The 21,355-nt window shown below is 34.7% G+C and overlaps 1 protein-coding gene and 1 pseudogene across 27 annotated transcripts in view; both read left to right on the plus strand.

Moving 5' to 3' along the window:
• HDAC9 (histone deacetylase 9) overlaps window positions 1-21,355 on the plus strand; it is a 926,898-nt gene that overhangs the window by 522,594 nt on the left and 382,949 nt on the right. The window lies entirely within an intron of this gene.
• Window positions 5,247-6,006, plus strand: LOC306668867 (exosome complex component RRP46-like; annotated as a pseudogene). The gene has a single exon. The product of its transcript is annotated as an exosome complex component RRP46-like (transcript).

Raw genomic sequence — 21,355 nt, forward strand, 5'->3', positions numbered from 1 at the left:
TAAAAAACTTGTTTTGGGAGAGTGTTGATACTATTCCTCTTTAAGTGTTTGGTAAAATTCACCAGTGAAACCATCTGGACCTGATGCTGCCTTTCTTAGAAAGTTATTCATTATTGATTCAGTTTGTTTCAATATATATAGACCTATTCAGATTATTTACCTCTACTGTGTGTGTTTTAGTAGTTTTTGTTTTTCGAAGGAATGATTCATTTTATCTGTTTTTAAACTTGTGAACAAAGGGTTATTCATAATATTGCTTTATTATCCTTTTATCATCTGTGTTACCTATTATATCAGTTAATAATGTGCAATATAAAATATTTTATTTTACCTTCATACATTCCTTCCTTAATATAGACCAAAGTTTCTGACCTATATCCATTTCTTTCTTGTTCAAAAACTTTTTAAAACATTTTTGCAAGTCTTTATTTTTTACTTCATGTTTGAAGGATGATTTTACGGAATACAGATTTCTAATTGTATTTTTTTTTTCTTGCAATAATTTCAACACTTGACTGTACTCTGTTCTCAATTGCTTAGTTTCTGACAAGAAATCTGATGTAATTCTTAATTTTGTTACTCCATAGATAAAGGATCCCTTCCCCCACCTTTGGATTCTTTGGTAATCTCTATCTTTGGCTTTCTGTAATTTGAACATGATATGCCCACATGTTTAGTTTAGTTTGTTATATTTATTCTGATTTTTGTTCTCTGAGATTTCTGTATCTGTGGATTAGTATCTGTAGTTAATTTTCAATAATTCCCAGCTACTCTTTCCAAATTAATCTCCTTTACTTTTTTCCTTTCTTGATATTATGGTATTCTTAATAAGCATAAGTTATACCTTTTGTAATTGTCCTGAAGTTTTGAGGCATTCTGTTTTATGTAAACATTTTTTTAAGCCTTTCTTTCTGGGAAGTTTCTATTGACATGTCTCAGGTCATTGATTCTTTTCTCAGCAATTTCCAGTCCATAATGACATTCTTCATTTTGGTTATTGTACTTTTCATTTCTAGTATCCCATTTTATTCTTTTGTAGAGTTTCCATCTCCATTTCTCTGTTACATTACACATTTGTTCTGATATACTGTCAGCTTTTTACTTTAGAGCCTTTAACATATTACTCATAGTTACTTTATCCAGTCATTCCTAAATATGTGTCATATCTGAGTCTAAGACTGTGTTTGCTTTGGCTGTTCAAACTATGTTTCCCTTGACTTTTAGCATGCTTTGTAATTTTGTTGAAAGCTGGAATGATGGATTAGAATTTAGAAATTGCATAATTATGATTTTTGTGTGAGGTTTTATGTTAATCTGGCTGAATTGATCTCTGTTTAATATTTGTTGTTGCCTCAGATGTCAGAGGCTTATTTTTCTTTCTCCTCTTGTCTTGGAGTCTCCTAACAACCCTTTTTAAAATACTGTCTGTCCTTCAACTCCCTCAGTTCTAATCCACTGTTCTTATACTGATGATGTGGTGGTAAGGTGTTGTACAGAAGTGTTCTGTAAATGTGTGTTCACATCTCATGTTTTAAGGGCCTAATTCCCATGTACTGTGATTTCTAGAAAGATTTCTTATCATTTTTTATTCCCTTCCTTGTAGGGATAAAGGAAGGCTATAGAAGGCTGAGATTTGCTAGTTGCCCATCCCAGGTCAGAGAATCTCTGTAAAATATTTTCCCTTGGAGGAATGTCTATTGTTATGTTTCTTTCTTTTTTCTTTCTGCATACTGGAGAATGAAACTAGGGTCTCTACGTGCTAAGCAGTTGCTCTACCACTGACCTCCATCTCTATCCCAAGGCTTTTGTTATGAAGAATGCTCTGTATATGTATCAAAATTGTTACTTTTGCCTTGGGCATATTTCAAAATACCTTCTTTCCTTTCCACTGTTGCCCTTCCACCCTCTCCTTACTTAAACAAGAGGGAATTTGTCTCTAATCTTCACTCAGAGAACCTAGTTGGGTCCCTGGGGGGGAAAAAAACCCATGAAAGTATAGGATCCCCCTGAGATGGATCCCTAGAGTTCTTAACTCACACAGCGCTCTACTCTCAGCTTCCAGAAATTTATGCCTCCAACAACTCATCAAAAGTGCCACTTCAGTATTCCTATTAGTTACTGACTCCACTGCCTTCTGCTCCTAGGATGCTAATACAGGCTGTGAATTTATATATTTTGCATTATCCCTAGATTTTATGACATCATTTCACCCTGAAGCTTTAAATCTCTGATGGATCTAAGAAAACCATTTTCATTTTACTTTGTTCACCTTTTTCTTGTAGTTAAGATGGGGTTAAATATTTTCAAGATCTATACCTATTGGACATAAAACCAGAAATTTGCATTGACTTTAAAGTTTATATTAAGTTAAAATTTTTTCAAAGTCATAGATTTATATTTAGGCAATATTATTTTCACAAATCAATTATTATAGATTTTTTAAAGATTAATATTAGTGATTGATACTTGGTCATGATTAACAAGACCATAGGCTAAAACTTTAGGAAGAGAACAGACTAAGATAATTTTGTCATTTTTGGAAGGAACATTAAACTTTATACTAAAGTCTTTTGTTTAATAATTCATTATGGGATTTTTAAAATTCTAAATTCTCTTTTATATATCATGTTTTGCTTTTCTTCTTAGTGGAAATCATCAATCCATTGAGTTTTTACTTTGAAAATAAGTTTGATAAAATATTGGGTTGGAACAGAATATAAACTATGCTGTAAGCAAGATTTGAAAATTGTAAGGACTCTTTTTATTTATTTGCCTTATTTTTCTCATAATATCTACCCTACTAAATTTGAAAACATAGTAAAATCAAACCAATATTTGATCCTCAAAATATTAGAAATTTCATCTCTTTTTTAAAATAAGGTGTAATTTTTTACTATAATTTATTTTTTGAATGATGGCATTTGATAGATTTAATAATTTTGATTTTAAAAGTTAATTTAAACTATATTTAATCAGTTCTAAGATGCTCATTTCTTTAAAATGCAGCAAAAATCTGAATGGGTCTAGTGGATAATATTTATAGCTTAACTAGTGATGTTTTTTAAAAGTGGTACTCCAGGTAATTAAGCATTTTATAGTTGATTAAATACCATAATATTTACCAAGAACTAAATGGTTTAGAATAGTAAAATTTCTTGTGATAAAGAATACAGATTCATAATGTATAATTTTTCATTTTAAAATCAAGCATAACAGAAATTAATGTTCCTAAGTAATTTTTATTCAAAATTTAAATATGGTTAAGTTGGAATCAATGGACAAAATTATTTGAACTTTACAGTTCAATAAATGAGAAGTTGGTCTCACTGATTGCATATGAAATTTTCATGTAATTAGCATGATAGGTAATTACAGCTAAGTGTAAGTATCAATTGTGAAAATAAGGTAAAATAACCTCATAAGTGAGGATTAGATAGACAGGGCTGAGAATTCCTGCTTGGCTTAGAGCTATGTAACCTCTACAAGTTAGAATACTTCTTTGACCTTCATTTTTTTCATATCAAGTGTGAAAAACGTTTGCCTTGTAGGACAAGAAACATACTATTTAAAAGTGTCCAACCCAGTGCCTAACATGTGGTAGTTTGAGTATATATATTGGCAGTATGAATTGCTGAGAAAAATGGTGCAGCATTTGTGATAAGAATTATTAACATTAGCCAAATAATGCAATGTAAAATAATTGAACAGGCAAAAGGAGACTTGAGTTCTGCTCTTAACCCTGTCCCTAATATATAACCCTGAACATAGGACTTCATGATTTTAGATTTCTGATTTCTTAGTTAAATGAAAATGGACCAAATGATTCCTACGATTAAAAAAAGCACAGTAAATAAGTACAATAAATAAGAAGGAAATATATCATTTGGTTTCATGAACAGTATAATAAGAAAATGTTACTAATTTGAAAATTGTATAAGAAATAAATGATTGTGCTTTTGCTCACTTGTATCTCAAATTCATCAAAAAAGAAAACTGTAGCAAAGTCCAGTGACAAATTTTTCACTCCCCATAAAATGCTCAATTAGAAACAGGCAAGACATTTTAGATAAGTCTGGAATGAGAAATTGGCAAAAATTAATAATTAAGACTTTTAAAAGCATCTAGCCATCTCTTATACAATCATGAGGATGATTGAAAAATGACTCCTCATTTGTAATATTCACAACTGTAGAACTTGAAACACTGGGGAAATAATTCACACAAATATATGCAATTATGTATCCCTAGACATATCTATGAGATAAATTAAAACATGATACAAAATAAATAATAAAATGTGTGAGATTGTATTTTCCTTCAAGTTTTATTCACTCAGTGCCTTTGAAATTAAAATGTCCCTTGTGACAAAAATATCTGGGGGTGGGGGGGTGGACTACTATCTGCTTGTTCAGGAACCAAAACATTTAAAGTAGTGCATAATAAATGTTTATCAAGGCATGCAAAATTTTTCATCAAAGGCCTTATCTTTCTTTATGTCCACCAACCTCCTCTTTTGTAGAAGTATTTGCTTTTTTTAGCTTCTTATCTTTATTTTTATTCAATTATTCATATTAATTCCTTTTTTCTACAAAATAAATTGAAGCATTGTTTTTCATAAATCCTTTATTCTGGCTTTCCTCTTGTGTTAGTCAACTTTTTGTTGCTGTGACTAAAATTCCCCATGAGAACAACTTAGAAAAGGAAAATTTTATTTTGGGCTCCTAGTTTCACAGTTTTAGAGGTCTCAGACCATGGTCAGCTGACTTCATTGCTGTGGGTCTGAGGTTAGTCAGAACATCATGGTAGAAGGGCATAGTGGAAGAACAATGTTGAGCTCATGGCAAGCAGGAAGGGGAGAGAGAGAGAGAGAATATGATTTCCAAGGCCATGCCCTCAGTGACCTACTTCTCCATCTATGGCCCACCTGCCAATAGCTATCATCCAGTAGTTTATTCAAATTATTCATTCAATGAATGAATCCAATGAAGTTACAACTCTCATAATAATTTTACCTCTGATTTCCATATCATTTAATACATTGGCTTTTTAGGGGATATGAAATAACCAAATCATAACACCCCTTTTTTGTATTCTCATGTCATAATTATTTCTATAAAAACTAGCAATTATATGTCAATTTTTAGGTATCTAACAATTGACTTAGAGCTGTGTAACCTCTACAAGTTAGAATACTTCCTTGAGCTTCATTTTTTTCTTCATTAAAACACTCCAAAACATATATATAAAACCTCCGGCACATTGCTTGTGAACAGAACCTGCTGTCCCGGCCCAATGGCTCTGCTTTTCTGCAAGGTAATACCTCTGTCCTGGCCGGTGTGTATGGGCCACCCGAGGTGAAGGTCAGCAAAGAGATCTTCAACAAGGCTACACTCGAAGTGATCCTGAGGCCAAAGATCGTGCTGCCTGGTGTAGCCAAGAAGAGCCAGGAGCGGTTAATCAGGAACATGTGCAAGGCAGTAGCACTGGGAGCGCTGCGCCCCTGCATCTGCATCCCCGTAGTGCTTTAGGTTGTCAGTGATGCAGGCTCTCTCCTGGCCTGTTGCCTGAATGCTGCCTGCCTAGCCTTAGTGGATGCAGGTGTCCCCATGCGAGCTCTCTTCTGCCGGGTCACCTGTGCCCTGGACTCTGATGGGACGCTGGTGCTGTGATGTCCACCACCAAGTGTCTCTACACTGATGCTGAGCTCCAGCAGTGCCTGGCTGCAGGCCAGTCTGCCTCGCAACACGACTTCCGCTTCTACAGGGAATCACTGCAGAGGCACTACTCCCAGAGCTGAGGCAAGCTGGCCAGGGCGCCCCTCCCGCTGCCACCGCCCACCGCCTCCAGGCTGGAGCAAGCCAGCACCCAGCTGCCCCTCTATCCTGTGTGCCCTCATGGCTTCAGGCACAGTAGCTGCAGGGTCTCCTACTCCTACTGGGGTGGGAGGGGGCTTGGCCCAGGACAATCCCTTATAGGCCCCTCCTCCCAAGGACAACATTAAAGGGAGCTCACCCATTAAAAAATAAATATATATATACACATATATGTATATTATATATACATAAAAATATGTATATATATACATATATATATATATATATATATGGGTGTTTTAATGAAGAAAATTCTCAGAGATTTTATTGGCTGATGTAATTGTACATATGTGTTTCCTTGAAAATACCACAGACCAACTGGCACCAAAATAGCTAGGTAGACCAATAGAGGACACAGAGACAAACCCACATAAATACAGTTTTCTCATACTAGACAAAGGTGCCAAAAACATACAATGGAGATAAGATAACCTCTTCAACAAAAGGTGCTGGGAAAACTGGAAAGCCATATGCAGCAAAATGAACCTAAATCCCTATCTCTCACCCTGCACAAAACAACTCAAAATGGATCAAGGACCTAGGCATTAGACCAGAGTGCACCTAATAGAAGAAAAAGTAGGTCCAAATCTTCATCATGTCAGCTTAGGACCAGACTTCCTTACATGATTCCCAAAACACCATAAATTAAAGCAGGAATCAATAATTGGGATAGATTCAAACTAAAAAGCTTCTTCTCAGCAAAGGAAACGATCAACATTGTGAAGAGAGAACCTACCGTGGGAGAAAATCTCAGCCACACACACTTCAGATAGAGCACTAACTCCAGAATCTATGAAGAACTCAAAAAACTTTATACCAAGAATCCAAATAACCCAATCAATAAATGGACTAAGGAAATAAGCAGACACTTCAGAGAAGATCTACAAAAAAATCAACAGACATATGAAAAAATGTTCAACATCTCTAGTAATAAGAGAAATGCAAATCAAAACTACCCTAAGATTCCATCTCACCCCAATTGGAATGTTTATTATCAAGAATACAAGCAACAAAAGGTATTGGCAAGAATGTGGGGAAAAAGGTACACTCATACATTGCTGGTGGGGTTGCAAATTGCTTTCCAGCCACTCTGGAAAGCAGTATGGAGATTCCTTAGAAAACTTGGAATGGAACAACCATTTGACCCAGCTATCCCACTCCTGGGTCAATACCCAAAGGACTTAAAATCAGCATACTACAGTGATGCAGCTACAGCAATGTGTATAGCAGCTCAATTCATAATAGCTAGATTGTGGAACCAACCTAGATACCCTTCAGTAGATGAATGGATAAAGAAACTGTGGTACATATATACAATGGAATGTTATTCAGCCATAAAGAAGAATTAAATTATGGCATTTGCAGGTAAATGGATGGAGTTGGAGAATATCGTGCTAAGTGAGATACGCCACTCCCAAAAAACCAAAGGCCAAATGATTTCTCTGATAAGTGGATGATGATACATAATGGTGGGGGACAGTGGGAGGGAGATAAGAATGGAGGAAGGATGGATTCTATAGAGGAAAATGAGGGGTGGGGAGGGGTGGAAGGAAAGAAAAATAACAGAATGAGACAAACATCATTACCCTATGTACATGTATGATTACACAAATGGTGTGACTCTACTTCATGTACAACCAGAGAAACAATAGTTGTACCATTTGTGTACAATGAATCAAAAGAAGAAAAAGAAAAAGAAAATACCATAGACCAGTTCTTCCTAGTAGAATTTTCTGTGGTGATGGAAAAGTTCTGTATTGGTTCTGCCCAATTTAGTAACTGTTAGCCATGTCACTGCTAGACATTCAGCACTTGAATTGTGGCTAGTATGACTTAGAAGCTTAATTTTTTTGACTCCTTTGAGTTAATTTAAATCTAGATAGCCGCATGTGACTAGTGCCTATCAAGTAGAACAACACAGGTATAGACCAAGGCAGCAACATCTGTAGCATGAGCATCACTGAGAAGAGTACACTCACCAGTCACAGCAACTCTTCCCTCTGGGTTTGGACATAGTCTTCCTTAGAAGCATTCTAAATCAAGTTACCCAAAGAAGAAATAATTTCTGAAAAGAATTCTATTTTTCAGGCTCTTTTATTCTTAAGAAGCAAGAACCAAATACAAATTAGTTTAATTTAAAAGGGAGTGGGTATTGGGAAATTTTCATTGAACTAGACTCTCCTATTGTCCAGATGCTTAGATGATGTTAGTTCATTTTGTTCAAATAAACATATTAAAAGTATGAGTTCTAGTCTCGGTTCTGCTGGTCTTTGTACACAAAAATGTATGTTGTCTTCAAATGAAGAAAAGCATGATGCAGTGCAGTCCAGATTTACCTCTTCACAGCTTTACAAGAACAGCAAAAATAAGTACTCTTTCTCCAGTTCTGGTAAACTCTCAGGACTATCTCACTTGGACACCTTACGTCATGTGTCAACCCCAAATTAATTGCTCTTAGAATAAAAATAAGTTATACTGGGAGTGGAGGGGAAGAGAGAATCTGCCTTACTCATCAGCTCTAGAAGTTTGGATGGAGTTTATTATGGCTCTCAATGTAGAATGAGTGAAGCTGTGATCAGCCTTCATTCTTCTAAAGGGCAGTTCTAACCCTGGTAACTCTCCTGTTGAAAAGTTTGTGTGATTTTTCACACATGCTTTGGGTCTTTCCTCAGTGAGCTCTTCAGATCTGAGTTGCCTGCTCATTCTTCAAAAGCCATTCTAAGTACTATAACTTACAGCAAGCATTCCCCAGTTCTCTACCTCCCCTGAAGCAGTGATGTTGGAATCTTTTACAATTTAGTTCCTTTAATTTGCCTTTGCTTCCTCTGTAATAATGACATTTACTCAGTGTCAGTATTTGTGTTTTATTTTCATAGCTTCAATAATAGAGGTCAAACTATTTTCATGTGAATGTATCTGTGTCTTTCAAAAAATGTTTTTGTGTCTAACTCATGCACAACATACACACACATCTGAAAAACCAAACAAAGAAAAATTTACAATATCTTTTTCCTCAATAGCAAAGTCTTTTATATTTATTTTATTTTAAGTGCTGAGAAGAACACAATGGATTTCTATCAAACCCATCCTTACAGAAGGTGATTGTGTAAGATTATAAAATGAAGACTGTACTTGCCAGAGAAATGCACTGAGATATTTGTGATATAAACTGTGTTTTAAGAATAAAGAATATAATGTTAAGAGGAACATAATAATTAGATATTGATAGTGGTTTACCTACTAAGGCACCCCATCTCTCCACCTTATAAAACACTGATAAAAAAAATTCCAGAAATTACTTTGATAGGATATTCAGTGAAGAGTAAATAGGTACTCACTGGCTTTTGAGATCATAACTAGCAGGAATAATACATATATTTTGGGACTGGGGAGATAGTTCAGTTGGTAGAGTGCTTGCCTTGCAAGCACAAGGCCCTGGGTTCGATCCCCAGCACCAAAAAAAAAAACCAAAAAACAAAAAACATACATTTTAAATATATTTGTTAAGTAATACATTTGAAGAGAATTAACAACAATTAGGTTTACATAGTAGAAACAGGAACATTGGACACTCTGTGGCAGTCATCATTCTGAACATTCTACATACGTATCTTAAGCCATACAGTAATCCCAGAAATATACCTTATTAATTCTTACCAGTTTATGGACAAGGGGACAGTCACAGAGTTTCAATAACTTTGCTCACTTTTCATTTTATTTACCAAAACAGTATGTACAGTACCAGGTCTGAAGACAGGAATTTTATTTCAGAACCTGGATTCTTCACCTTTATGCTTTGTTCAGAAATAACCAGTATGTGGGCTCATCAAAAAAAGTCAATTTTACTAAAATCCCAATAAAAGTAGAAATTTATAACAAATTAGGTTGTACTGTTTGCAAGTTAACTTCAGTTCCAATAATGAATAATGTTCCAAATGTTTTAGAAATAGGATGCTAGTTTGGGCTATTCATTTCATTGTAAGGTCAACTATGACAAACATTTTTCCATTGAAAGGAAATTATTCAAAACCACAAATTGATATGTTCTTTCTGCATCTAAATATTTAACTTTTTTTCAAATAAACTATTCCAGAAGTAAAATATCATCATTCAAAGTTGAGATTTCCAAATGTTTGCCACAAATAAATATAAGAACTAATTTGTTGATCAGTGACAGAATTCTGAGAACTGGAAACATGAAATTAGTGCCAAACTATGTCAGTTTGCCATTTCTATACACAAATTATTTTCCAAATCTGGTACATTTGTATAGGAGAATAGAAGGCTGTGAACACATTATGTTATCCACTTATAGTTGTAAGAAAAACATGAGGAATATTTTTCCAGTTGGTAAAGACAGATCCATTATGTTTTCCATCACTATTGCATGTACATATCTGTAAAATAACTAACCTTTGGATTCATTATTAGGATAATATTTATCTCTTTTCAATAATTAGTATGCTTACTTATTGAAAACATAATGATTTTATGAGCTGTATGGAAGAGAAAGATGAGAAGGAAGGAGGTAGGGAGGAGAAGAGAGAGAGCGGGAGGGAGGGAGGGGGCTGCTCATGGTAGTGGGGAGGTGGAGAGGACATGAGAATACCCACAGCAGTGTGAGAGACTCCAAAAGACTTCAAGGGAAATTCAGGGAAGGAGAAGAAGATGAGCTGTAGAATTCAGTGATGAACTCTGTGCTACAGGAGGCAGGAAGAGAAATAACATGTTGGATACTTCAAGGACAGCATTGGTAACATGATAATACCTTTCACTTGTTTAAAAATAAATACAGTAAATCATATAATCCAGAAGCTGTACTAAGAAAATTGCAGATGCAAGACATGGGGACACAGGAAAAATACAGAGGCAGGAATGGAGACGCTGCTACATAAGGAAACATGGTGACTCTTGGTCTCATCTCTTAAGGTACAGATTCTAAAAGGGGAGTGTAAAAGGCAAAAATCAGGAAGGTTATTTGTACAGTCACCCTTTGAGTTTTTAAAAATTGTGAATGTTAAAAGATAAAACTTTAGACTCACTACAAAAGTATTTTTGAACCATATTTGTAGAAATTATATTAAAAGGCATAATCTAAGACGTTATATATGTTTAACTTAGAACTAGAAGGAAAATAAAGGGAAAAATTGAATGGCAGCTCAGGGGTCTAGATGTTACCAATGAGACATCTTCCTCTGACACTGAGTATATTTTGCCTTTCTGCTGCTTCACAGAATGATAGATTGGAAGGGACTGAAAGTATTAAGATCAGTCGTTTACTTTTGTCACTCTTCCCAGAGTTTCATTACCAATCTTCTAATACAAGCTATTGCAAAGAAAGAGATAGTTTTCACAGTGGCCCCATTCAGCCATGCTAAATGAGACTGGAGAGAAAGGAAATGCAAACCAACTTTTCTTCAGCACTTACTCTGGGCCAGACATTGTGGTCACTCTGAGCACACAGTGCTGATTAAGAGACAACCTTTGCTTTCAAGTTACTCACGGTCTGTTTCTAATAGACTTTGCGCAATTATCCCCTTAATACAGAATCTTCTGGGTTTTCCAATTAACAGGCTCCTTTAATATTGCTTCCAAACCCTTAAAACCCACCCCTCTCCTGAAAAGTGAATTAAAAAAAAAAAAAAAAAACTTATTTAAATTGACCACTCTAGGTTGTTGCTATAGTTCTTTTTTTTTTTCTTTAGTTGTCAAACTCTGATCCTATTTTTATCATCACCTATAATATGATTGGGTCCAGAATAAGGTTTACTCAGCATCCATTCCAAAATGATTCCTGCACTAGGTTATGATGTTGTAGAAATCTGTATCATCTAATACAGCTCTTTTGTCTCTTCTAAGTCAGTATTCTCGAAGGACACCAGGGATTTCCAAATCTTCATCAGTTGATTTTTCTCAGGCTTCCTTTTCCTTCATTCCTTTGTTCCTTCCTTCCTTTCTCATCTCTGTGGCTTTTGACCAACTGACCACCCCATGTTCTTTGGAATTTTAGTTTTCTTTACTGTGCTTCCATTCATCTGTTTTTTCCCCCTCGATTTTTCATTAAAGCATTCATCACATCTGCAAGCCATGCAACATGTGATCTTAAAGTTCAATCATACCTTCTTCCATTGCTGGATTTTTGCCATATTACTCATCATCACCATCTAATGATGTTAGTTCTTATCCACTGTGATCTGTCAGTATTTCTAATGGTAAGGCCTAACTCAGGTTTGTCACCTGTTGTCTGAACACTGATCAGGACAATCTTCCTTTTTTCCGTTATTTTTGGGGGTCTAAATCCACATCTCTACCTGTCAACCCTTTTGCAGACTGCAGGCTAGTGTTTCTAAGATGTCCTAAACAGGCATAGCAGTTAACCTCCATCTTCCACCTCAGGACTTTCTTCTCCTGATTTCCTCATTCTGCTAATGCCAGTCATGCAGCCTTGACTTTAGGATTCAAGGACTTTCTTGTCCAGTCTATCATCAGGCCAACACATTTCCCCACCTGCTTTTTCTCCTTTAAGGAGGAATTGTCTCTGCTGATATTTTTTCCCCTCCCATAACCCCTACTATAATCCTTGCACAGAGCAAGTACTCAGGAAATATTTGTTGAAAGGAGTGTCACATTCTCCTCCTCTTGTCTGATGTTTAGTACTTGTTAAGAAATGGTGAATCATAATTAAAGCCAACAAAATAAGAATCAGAACAACATTCTCATTTTTTTTCCACCACTAGCTCAAGTACATTTAAACCACCTGAAATAGAATAAACTGGTTAGAAAAACAATGTTGTTCTTTGAGCCCCTACAGAACATAAATTCAGTGAAAATCTGTTCAAACCACAACTCTAATTAAAGGTTTTAGCTGCCAAATAATATGTTCTGGTTAAAGCCAAGTTAGCATTATGGAGTGTTTCATGAATAACAGCACAAGCTTTATACTTCGCTGTTGATTTTCTCATGGGAAACTCATGTGAAGGAGAGTGATACCTCCCTGTTGACTTTAACTTTTAGAAAGCAAAGCATGCTGAAATTGTACATAATTCTCTTCTAAAGAAAAGGAAATCGCATTTCAATGGTTTTCCTCAGTGTCTTATTGAGTTATGGTGGGGCACAATTATGTCTGTTAAATTGATTTACCAGATGGAAGGTTACATTTTATATTTAGCTGATTAAGTTGTAGGAGACTGGGATTGTATCTCATACCATAAAGATCTTATATAAAAGCAGAAATATTTTAATTAACTATAATTTGAAACTAATTAGAGGTTTAAATTGGTTCCCCTCCTCTTTTATTTACATTGAACTAAACAGGGAAATTGTTCTGAAAAATAGTCTTTATCATAGAGTATTTGGCTTAATAATTTAATACCTCAATTGGAATCTGCAAAAAAAAAAGGAAAATGTTCCCACTCAAGACTTGGAGACTTGAAAATTGTTTGCTTATCATGGTTATTTAATTATGTGCAAAGTATTCTCAGATTTTTTAAAGTTAAAATAAATTATTCTTAACTTATACTCTTATGAAACTTTCACAGAAAGATTTAAAAGAAAAAATTAGACTTTTTGCCTTTTTAATTTTTTTAATTTTTTGCAAATAAATATATTAAAATCTTTACCTTTGTAGGAAATTAAATGTGATAGTGATATGATTAATTTAAAATTATTATCCCTATACTTTTGGTCATGAACATATATTATTAATAGTTCTCTTTGATATTCTACTTTATTATCTTAAAAACAAGATATAAAACAACACCGTAAAACTGAGTCTATTCAAAACCAGTATTTCAGAATCTTCAGATTTCCAAAACAGTGCCCGTTTTGGAATTCGTTAGTCGTCTCTATTGCTTCCCTTTGGCTGCTTTAACAAATTACCACAAACATAGATAAAGCAACACATATTCATTACCTTCCATTCTAGAAGTTTGAAGTCCAAAATGGGTCTCACTGGGCTAATGTCAGGGTGTCAACTGTGCTGTACACCTCTCTGGAATCTCAGGGGCAAATCCATTTCCCTGCCTTTCCCATCTTCTGGTAGCTGCTGCATTCTCTGGCTGTGGATGCTTTCCATTTTCAGTGCCAATAATAACCAGTCTAGGTTTCCTCAAACTGCATCACTGCTTCTCTCTTTTATATTTTAAAAGGACCCTTGTGATTGCCATTGGGCCCACTTGTTTAATACAGTTTAATCTCCTTAAATCAGCTGATTAGCAACTTTAAATCCATTTTTAATTCCCCTTGGAGCATGTAATGTGACATATAGTCAGCTGTCTGTTTCCTCAGTTTCTACATTTGCAAATTCAACTGACTGTGGATCAAACATATTTTTTTGAAATGCCTTTACTAAATGAATATGACTTTTATTCCCTTTGTCATCATTCCCTAAACATTACACAAGTATTTACATTGCATTTGCATTATTTATTACATTATATATTATTTATTATATAACATAGCATTTGCATTATTATTTACATTATGTATTACTTATATTTATATATTATTTACATTATTTCCTAAACAGTATACAGTATAACAAGTATTTATATCACATTTACATTGTATCTGTTATTATAAGTAATCTAAAGATGATTTAAAGTGTATGGAAGGATATACATAGGTTACATTCAAATATTATGTCATTTTATATGAGGGACTTTAGTGTCTGTGATGCAGGGGCAGGGAAACAGTTGTTTCACAAGTTATCAGAAGTAGAACATGGACATCTTTGGAGTGAAATATTCTTCCTACCCCAACAGCTTAGAGTTTTCATTATGATGACATTTTCTACAGCATACTTGGACATACTACCTGTTTACCATTTTATTTGAAATACTTTTGAAGTTTCTTCATCCCAATAATCATCTAGAGAAAGTAGACTACATAGAAGATGTTTGACAAAAAGTCTCTAGTAAAGGGTTCTGGGAGACTCGAATAAATCCAGAGGTGAAGTTTTGCTTTTATGTAGTATGAAAGAGATGACAGTGTTTCCTTATAAATACACACTAAAAGGAAAAGTCATGATTTATCATATAATAATGCTATAGATTCCATTCGGGCAGAACTGAATTACTAAGAATATTCCCAAACCACAAATCTTATAAAGTCAAAACTTACAAAGGAAAATAAATAATAATAAATGCCCTAATCACTTAGAAGTTTTCAAAACAGGAAAAGAGCAAGAGATGAGGTGGCATCTGGGCAGAGGACAGACAGCTATTAGTGGGAAGTCAGTGCTGTTCTTTCATCACTGGTACTGCTGATGCAGGGCACCTAATATGGGAGGGGTTTTGAAGAGTCAAGCAGAGTGAGCATTCTAAGTATCAAGAAGTGGATTATTAAAAATACATGAATATGAAAAGATTGACTGGAAAGCCACCTGAACTAAGCTGAACAATGTGATTCCCTAGAGAGACTTCTACATGGTGACCTGCTCTAGAAACATGGAAGCCACATGGGGTTCCTACTTCTCTTCCATCTTATCAGATATTAGCTCTATTATTGCTTGCACTGAAGCCTCCTCTTTCTCATCAGACCTGTTTTAATTCATTCCTATTTATTTTAATCCCCATTCAATCCCCAGTTATTGACCTTTCTCTGGTTTCATATTCATTTGTCCACTAAGCCCTTTCTCTTTTAAAATTTAAATCTAGTCTTCCTACTCTCTTATTGAAAATCCATTTACTGTCTGTTCTGTAACATACAAGACTGAAGCTCTTCCATGGCAAGCACAACCTCTCTCCCACCTTGCTAACCTTCTCTCTTGCCTCTCCATCTACCTTATAGAGGCCCTAGGACTACTAAACTGGAAGTTCATGAACAAATATTTCTGTTTTGCACTCACACAATCTATTAACACCCGATTTTCCAAATGTTCCTTGCTCTTGCTAATGGGTTTCCTTGGATAATTCACAGTCATTTCTAAATGCTCAGCTGACACATGCTATGCATCTGATAAGCTTTACTTGGTATCTTCATCTCCAACATTCATTATGTTCTTTATGACAAGTATATATGCCCAAATATTCCTGGCCATATTTCTGTACATGTATTTCTATATTAAAAGTAAAATTCTCTACTTGCTTGAGAAACCTTGAGGATAATATAGCTTATTTGGTATTGTATCCCCAGCATCTTCAAAGAGTTCATAATAGTCACTCAATAACTTTCTCATGTAGAAATAAATATATGGACTAAAATAGGAGTTTACATCCACAAAGAGGAATGTTTTTTTCTAACATTTTATTTAAAATAGTGTGTGTGTTATAAGGGAAAATTTTAAAAATTAACTTTGTATTTGAAAAATTAAAGCATAAAAGAATTAGCATATGAAGGCATTTAAAGCTGTGTGGGATATGGATTTCCTTGACTCCAAAGCATGGTATGTGTGATGCTTGCCAGAAAAATGAAATTCCTTCCTCCACATCTGATCTATAAGACCTCTTGCCATAACATTCAGCATCAAGAAATTCTTAGACATTAAAGAAGAAGAAGTTCAGCTACTTCTCTTCTCAACATTTGAAATTCAGTCTTTCGATGTATGTTTCCTTTCATGCTTGGATACATTTATAAGCATGCATTCATTCTTTTATGAACATTTTATTGACAGCCACCATGAACCTATGTAGTTGTTAGGTACTGAGAATAGACAAAAATCCATTGATGTTCACTGTCTGAGCACTGTCTGTAGTAGAGTAATTTCAGTGATGCAATGAGGATTCAAAACACATTGCAGTGTCTTGAGGTTAAAGAAGTAATGGTGGCAAGCGTAAAGCTACTTAAAAAATAAAGCTTGACTGTGAATTAAAGTTAAAATGCAGGAAATAGAAAATAAGATCTGTATTTGAATGTGAAAAGTTTAAGCATGTCTATATACTGAGAGAAAAGAGTCAAAAATAGGGAATTTAAAGGCATATATTAAGTATATATTTCCATTTTCGATTTTTCGTTTTCCATTTGGTATTCCTTTCCCCAGCACCATATCTAGTCCTCATTTGTCAAAATTGTGGACATCCTCCCTAGGATGTGGGATATGGTTGTTCCCTCTGCATAGGGTTGTACTTCCCTCCCACGGTTATCTATCAGCATCTCACTCATGCCTGGAGCATCTGCCTTTAAAGCAAATGAAACTCTGCCTTACAGCCACAACACTCTGCTTATAAACGAGGCATTGATCATGGATAGGCTGATGTTCACTCTTGCTAGGCATTAGCAGCAAAGCTCTCCACCTTATCTTTGAGGCAGTGGACTCAGAATTTCACACACCCTTTTCCCCATCCTTTGACTCCTCCTTTCTGTAAATAGCTAATGGGTTTATGCTGTATAATAGGCATTGCATTGATTTAGGAAAAACAATGGACTATAACTAAATATGCTTTGATTCTTTATGAAACTTGAAGCCTTGTTTCTCAATATTATTATTCCATAGCTGTTTTTGAATTTAATTAAACAATAAAATCAAGTCAACAGAACATTTTAACTATAAAAACAAATATTTTACATCTTACAATTTCTGTCCAGAATCACATTGCTTGATTAAAGTATCTTTATCTGTTAAAAATGATAAATTATATTCAGAATGTCCAAAAAATTTGAAGAAATTTGTTATTCACTCCTTGTCTCAGCTTTTTAAAAAGGCAATACTGACTAGAACTGTGTGCATTGATTCATTCACTCACTAAATGGTTTTACCAAGAGCCAACTGAGCACCAGGAAACTGTTCAGCAGATAACACTGCTGTTAGGTTGAAGCATCTGAGTGTCCTGTCATGACTTTGAGTTCCAGAGATCCTTGTTCTGGTATCCTGGGTGGTACAGGGAAGCGCCCACCTGGAGCTGGCAGTCCTCTTGGGGTCATGCTCCCTTACCCAGGTCCCCACTCTAGCTTCCCTTGCTGTTCTGAGTTGTTTCCAATAACTTGGGAACACTCTTTCCCATGTGTGCCTGTTGGTATATTTTTTTCTAGTCATTAGGAGGATGTCATTGTTCAGCATTGTTGTTCTGATATGTGAGTAACCTAAGAATTAAATTCATTTTTATACTCTTGGAAGGAAATATTTACAAATGACCACAGAAATTCACAATGATGTGTGTCACTGTGCTGTCTTTCAAAGTAAAACAGTGTAGGCCGACTAAATACCTGCCATTATCACATGCTTATAAAATAGATTTATATGTAACCGTGCACAAACAAGGTGGAGTATATCCATGTATTATTTTAAGAATACATACTTGTGTGGGAAGAGACATATTACCACATTTTCAATTTCCTTTATAATAAAACACAAAGGAAATATTCTGGAAAGTTGTCCTCAGTTGTCCCATTCTTAAGCATCTCAATCATATATGGCATAGATAATCAGAAAAAAATAATAAACATCATTACAAAAGAAACACTTTGCAGGAGATTTCACTATAAATTGTGTAATAGGAGTAACGTTTACCAAAATCATTTTTGAAAAAGGATAACGGTGTTTTTTGTTTTTAGATTTTTACCAAATAAAAATTTGTGTGCTTGCAGTAAGAAAATGGAAAGATGTTTGCAGTAGTATTTTTCAATAGAAGAATTCTTTGGTAAATTGCATTCATTTATTACTATAAATATGACTAGTTATTAGAAGCCAAAATTTCCCCAAAGTGATTTTAAGACTTTTATTTATGAATTTCATATTGTTAAATGGTTATAATTAAAAATAGATTAGAAATTTTGCTCCTTAATATTAAAATATATCAAATCTGACACACAACATTAAAGATTCATATAACCCAAGCCAGAAAAAGGCATAAGTTGTGATACATTTATTGCATTATACTGAATTCTACTTTTAAAAATACACAGCATTTATCTAATTATGTAACTTGTCATTAGAATAACCTATGTCTTTTGATCAACTAGATTAGAGGACTTACTGTATCCCCAAAGTGTCTTTCCTAATTATAATGGGTATTCAATTCAGCAGCTCATGTGGGACATGGATTCCTGCATGTCTAGCTTAGTGAGAGGAGAGACTGGGACAGAACCTATTCCAGGAGGCCCAATCATTATAAGGGACAGAGAGTGATATATTTCACATTTGGTTCCAAGTGATAGAATGTTTGAAATGTCAGCTTTAAGGCAGCCCTTTGAGTGGGAGACAGTAGGAGAAACCCTGGAGAGAAAGAGCCCATGCGGATAAGATGACAGATTCCAATACATTCAGAAAGAATAAACGATGCCACTAAAGGGATCTGAGACTGACAGTGGAGGCTGGACCTCCATTCAGCACCCTTTAGAACTAATTGCTCATAGAAGGTGAAATTGTTGAATATTGTAAACATTCTTTAGTGTAAAGAAACATTAATCTAGGGCTTAATCTTGATTAATGATCATCTTTCTTAATATGAAATTTTATGTTTTAAATAGTATTAACATAAGTAATAATATTATCTCAGTGACAAGTTCTTCTTCTTTCTCTTATGATTATTTCCAATGAGAATGGAGATTTTCCACATATTATGATATGTAGTATCAACATTTTTGTCTAAATTATTGATGTCAAGAATAGTCATAACCTAGGATTAAAAGTGAACAGAAATAATGTCCAGATAGTACATTAATGTGTTGTGATATATTTAAGACAAAGAATTAATAGAGTAGAATTTATAAATAGGTGAATTCAAAAAGTAAGGGAAATATGTAAAATCAATTAATAATAAAAAGTGTTTTAAATATACCAAGTAAAAGTTCAGAAAAGGATTATTGCTATTTCATTGTTTTTAAAGATAACATTGCACTAGGCTCAGGAGTCTTCCAATCATAGCCATCTAGCCCTCCAGTTATTTTTTATTTTAATTATTTTATTTTAATTTAGGTTCCTCTGTCTTATATGAGAACTGCATGCATTTATTCAACATCAATCTATTGTCAACTTTTTTTGTGTGAGTCAGTTGAGCTAAACTTTATCTACCTCTTTAATCCTTCACCAAGATGTATGATAAGCAATGTCAGTCTTCTTATATAGATGATAAAATATTTCATAAATTAATCAATTCACCCAGCATTACTGTTAGACGATAAAAGAATTACCATAAGAATTGGACTCTGATGTGATTGTATCAGAGGCCTGCATACTTACTTCTACAAAAGGGTGTTTGTGTGTCTGTATGTGTGTTTACAGGTACAAGTCATGACACCCTACTCTCATGTATACTGTCACACACACAATCTCCTAGTGAAGTGACAAGTCTGGGCTTTGTCATGTACTGTGTCTTGGAATCCTGATTTTTTAGCCTGTGTGTCTATTGGCTAACTCACTATCCATTTCCCAATTTTTGTTCTCATACCCTAAGTTTGTTCTGCACCATACAGTTCAGTATGAGAACAAAGATTTGAAATACCTTTAGCTCATGCAACATTCTTGAAATATTTTGTTGCCTTTTGTTCAGTTTTTTTCTTTTGAGATGAAAAAAGTTTTAGGTTTTCTATTTTAATACTGATTGTTTTCACTTGATCATTTTTTTTTTTTTCACAAACCCAGGGTCTCAGGCATAATATCTTTATACAAGTTTATCATTTCATCAGACAAAGGCATTCAATTGGACATGCAAACTAAAAAGTGTTCTGTTTCTGTGATTAATTGAGATATAGAGGGTTATGGGTGGGGTAAAAATAGAAAGACAATTAGTGCAAGTAGCCTTAAAATGCATTCACATACAAACATAACTTCTCCCTAGCTAGTGATCTCTTTCTGGACTCCAAGGGTTTGCATCCCCTTTAATAAGTTGCTGGCATGGAAGTCTTTAGCCTCTGGGGAGACCAGAGCATTAAAAAATAGAACTAACTCCAAACTGAGTCAGCACACTAAGTCATTAATTCTATTGCTTGGGTACTTATCATGCTGAGCTTTGGTGTATGGGCTTCTGAAACTTTTAGGCATGAGTTTATAGAGCATTGCAAGGACTATGTGGTATGACTAGCTATCATCCCATTATTCACTCTCACCCCTGAGATAGCCCTGGTGTCTCAAAACCAGTATTGAAATCCAGGCAGAAACTTTTCCTCAAACCATTGGAGAAGGGCCTCTTCCTTACAGAAGGCATGTATTAAATATTTTGCAAAAACAGGTTTAGATTGCACTTACACCGTAAATGAGTCCTAGTTTTTAGAAAGTCATACCTTCCATTTATGAAGATGAAAAAATCACAATGCCTCATATATTATCCCATCTACAGTTGAAAATTATGACTTTTTCCTGTCTCCACCTACCAATAGAGATGGTGACTAGAAATATTAAAATAGAAATATTAATGGTATTCACATGATTTTCACTTATATATGGAGTCTGAAATATCTGAACTCATAGAACTAGACAACAACATAGTGGTTACCAGAGGCTGAGGAAGGAGGGCATGAGGAAGAAGGGGGTTACTGAACGGACACAAAGTCCCAGCCAGGTAAGAGGAGTATGTGTTGGTGTTCTATTACACAGAGTGTGATTGTGG

Source organism: Sciurus vulgaris (assembly GCF_902686455.1).
Source record: "Sciurus vulgaris genome assembly, chromosome: 8".
Classification (NCBI taxonomy): Eukaryota; Metazoa; Chordata; class Mammalia; order Rodentia; family Sciuridae; genus Sciurus; species Sciurus vulgaris.